The sequence below is a fragment of the Dama dama genome, chromosome X (assembly GCF_033118175.1).
Source record: "Dama dama isolate Ldn47 chromosome X, ASM3311817v1, whole genome shotgun sequence".
NCBI lineage: Eukaryota > Metazoa > Chordata > Mammalia > Artiodactyla > Cervidae > Dama > Dama dama.
Window position 1 is genome coordinate 58,855,418 of NC_083714.1, and position 4,217 is coordinate 58,859,634.

General features: G+C 36.9%; 1 non-coding gene across 1 annotated transcript; it reads right to left on the reverse strand.

The window, feature by feature from the left end:
• Positions 1-1,340: 1,340 nt before the first annotated feature.
• On the reverse strand, positions 1,341-1,413 carry TRNAG-CCC (transfer RNA glycine (anticodon CCC)). The gene has a single exon. It is a non-coding gene; the product is annotated as a tRNA-Gly (tRNA).
• Positions 1,414-4,217: the final 2,804 nt, after the last annotated feature.

Here is a 4,217-nt window from a genome sequence, read left to right on the forward strand (position 1 = left end):
CTTTTAACCCTGATACTGTTGCATTTCAAGATAAGAGGTGCAAAAGTTGATAAGCTATGTGATGAGAAGATACCTGTAATTTAAAATTCTGGCTCTAGTGTCAATGCCAAGAAGCAAAGAAGACTTTTGCCAGAGCCAAAAATGCTAAGAGGCCTCATTACAGCTGGAGCACTATTCTAACCAGAGGAGCCATTATGATTTTCTTGGTCCTTTGACGCCATAGAATTACCATATTTCATCCCATAGAACACAGTCCTCCTTACTTTTGTATTAATGGTAATTAGGGATTTGGAAAAGATTGTTATACTTTTGTTTGTATGGTAAGTTGAATTTCAGTGACTACTGTGGAGATGCGAAGTGAGAATGCTGTCTTCCACAATTGTAAGCATGCAGTTATGAAGCAAATCAAGAGTCATTTCTTTGAAGGCTGGTTTGATATGATGCTCTGTACAGGTCCCTACTTGTTATACTCAATGAGTGATATGAAAATGCTAAATAAGATAGCCCCAAAGAATAATAGACCTTGGTCATCCTATATTTTAGATAGCAATTTAAATCATCAAGAAGCTTGATGTAACACTCAATCATCCCCAGCCACATCCCCCCACAGCAACTACAATTTATCAGGTACCCTTTGTGAGGTACCACCATGGACAGAGGTGCCTGGCAGGCTGCAGTCCATGGGAACGCAAAGAGTCGGGCATAACTGAGCAACTTTCACTTTTTCACTTTGTCGGATACCATTTATCAAATCATGTAATCATCACAGCAACCATACTGGACTCTGTTTTGATCTCCATTTTGTGGATGGAGAAGCTGAGTTTTAGAGGAATTAAATAACTTGCCTATGGTCATACAACCATGTATAGTTCTCTGACAACCATGTGTCAGAGCCATGATTCAAAACCAGAGACTCTGACTCCAGAACCTGTGCTTTAACTGTTGTGCCATGCTGCATTCTGTTACAGGGAGGAGTACATTGAGGAGGCCCATGATTTTGATTACCATCCACAGGAATGATGGAGAAGGAAATGGCAACCCACTCCAGTACTCTTGCCTGGAGAATCCCATGGACAGAGGAGCCTGGTTGGCTACAGTCCATGGGGTCACAAAGAGTCAGACATGACTGAGCGACTTCACTCATCACTCACTCACAGGAAGGAAGACTTCTGAAATGTCTAAATAACTCATTTGAAGATTGTCTTGCACTATAAATTTTAATGACAGTGTTTTCACAATCGCATGTATATGTAGAGCTTCTTGTTTTAAAATTATATGTTTACTTACTTATTATTTTTATTTGTCCACACCAGGTCTTAGTTGGGGCATGTGGGATCTAGTTCCCTGACCAGGGATCAAACCTGGGCCCCCTGCATTGGGAATACAGAGTTTTAGCCACTGGACCACCAGGGAAGTCCCTATAGTTTAATCTATTTTTTAATACCTATGGAACAAGAACAATATTCCCATGGTCACTGCTTCTTACTACTATGTCTTGAGGTTTTTCCTTGTTGAAAATGCTGCATCCTTGAGGAACGGATCTCCTAAATTTAACTTTTAAACTCAGGCTGTAGTCAGTGGATATTTATGCCCACACACTTTCTGTTTTACCAACTATATCTCCCCTCCAGTAGAGTGTCAGTCCCAGGGATGTTGGGCAGAAGCCCCATAGAGGATGGGCCTGTGTTATTTATCAGTGTATAGGCTGCATAATAAAGTATATGTGATAATTGATTCACTCTGCATCAGCCTTTGAGGACAGATGACTCAATTAGCATGTCAGATACTGACTATATCTCTCTCAAAAAATCCTCAAAGGTAATCATTTGTATTTTGTATTAGATAAGGTGTGAGAGCTGTTTTAGTAGTTGTTTATATTTTATTAAAAGTTCTTATTTCCTTTGACTATTCACAGCTGAAGCAGCAGTGTTACCTTAAAGGTTGGGTTTCTCCCTTCTTTTTAATCTGTGTGTTTTAAGAAAGAATGATGATATTTTGAAGCAAGCAGATAAAGAAATAAGAATTTGAAAAGCCTAGCTGAAATAGTTTTGATTCCAAGTCCTCAGCTGAGAAAGAGGGCATGTGTTCAGTTGATTGGCAGAGTTGTATGTGCTCAGTACCAGAGATGTCTGGATTGGAGGAGGTGTCAGAGGGGTGATGAGGGAAAGTCTGGCCCAGGTGTAGGTCATAACTTTAAGACAGTAGTGTACAAATGATTTTGAAAGAGCATAATGACCAGAAAAACTTTTGAGTGCACATGTCTCTGCAAACATGCTGTGCACAAAATAAAACATACAAACACACACAAAATATTATGGGCATTTAATATTTTCCCTTCTCCCTTTGGATCCTTTTTATAACCATAGAGTAAAAATACTTTACTTTGAAAACCAGTCATTTAGGATTTGGACTTCCTGTGACCTTAGGCACATCTCTGATATGATCTGGACCTCAGTTTTTTCACATAAGAGAAACAGACTAAATAAAGTGCAATTTCAAGTTTCATTTTATGTTTATTATTTGAAAATGTTTTTCCTAGGGTATTCCCATGGACTTTAGTCATTTTTCTGGATGAGGTTTTAGTTGCTGCTTTGTTTGCATTTTGAGCCAGAACATTACTAAACAATGGAGACCTTATTGTTGTTCCAATTAGAAGTCCTCCAATAATGTTTTTACAATCGTATTATGCCTGGTTATTTTAACATGGTCAAAATACAATTTACTGAGTTATATTTGTTTGCCCTGTGTCCTATCTTTATTTCTACTCAATCTCTTTCCTCTGTTCCTTGTTAAACCACTTACAGATGCTAATTGCTAAAGTGGTTTATAACAGTGGAAATTTATTTTGTTCAGACTTAAAGCTATCATATGAAAGACATTTGAATCACTAGAAATTAAGAAAATAAAGTTATCAAGTATTTGGTTAAGTGTTTATTGGGTGATGATAGATGCTGTCTTATTAAGATGATCTGTGCTTTCACAGACATGTTTGTAAGATCCATTTTTACTACAATTGCTGCATATATACAGCACAGAGAAATATAATTATTTGCCTACAAAGTCCTTTATAAATATTAAATGTTCTTTTCTAAGGTCATATGAAACCATATCCTTTGGACTGTAGAACAATAAGCAATCTTATGCATGTTTCAATATTTAAATCAAGGTAAGGCTATTTATGTTATTGTGTAAGTTACTAGGTTATTTTATAGTAGATGTGAGTTTGTAAAACCAATCCCTGCCCTTCACTTGTCCATTATGAAGGTGTTGCAAAAACACTTGTGTACGGTGGGAGATACAGTTTTCCAGCCTTTGAGGTGTGGAAGATATATAAGTTTATAGAATTCAGAAAATTTAACTTAGTGTGTGTGGTCTTCCCCTTCTCATATCCATATTATAATGTTATAATGTACTTCCATTCAGCTGTTTTAATTTGCAGCTATGTGTTTTCTTGATTGAATTCTTAGATACTTTTTATTTGTGTATATAAATTTGAAATTGTTTGTTTTGCCATCCAGTGTTCATTCACCATTTTTTGTCACCATGCCTTCATACACTCTTTGTATATCACTTCTTCCTACTGTCAGCCATGTGCTTACAGTAGGCACACAATCTAGGTCCAAGCCAATTAAAGTCTTGCATTCCCCTAAGCATCAGTTGTATTATTTGTTCAGGAACGGGCATATGAACCAGATAGATAAAAAGAGATGCAATGAGGTTTTCATGGGCACTTCTAGGAAAGAGGACATTGCTTTTGTCTATGGACGTAGAATTGTGTGAATGTAAGTTCTGGAGTTGCTACAAGCATCTTATGACCATGACAGACAAATCTGAAATGGATGAGGGACAGAGGATCAAGTCAAGGAATGAGACATGAGATCTTGGATACTTGCTTGAGCCATCAATACAGACCTGTCTGCTTGGAATCTTTTTATTATTTCATCCAGTAAGTTTTTTTTTTTTTTTTTTTTTTTGTTATTCAAGTCACTTAAGAGTTCTATTTTCTGTCACTTGCACCTAAAAGCATCTAGTTGACCATTCATGTCCAACCCAAGTAGCAGGCTTTACTTTATATAGCTACTCACAATGCCAAATATTTTCAATAAGAATTGAGAGGTGGTAAGGGGAAAAGTGGGGAAGAGAAAGAGGAACATGTTTAAGACCTCTGGCTGAATTAGCAGAATAGGTTAAAATTAGGCATAATTTTTCTTCTCTTT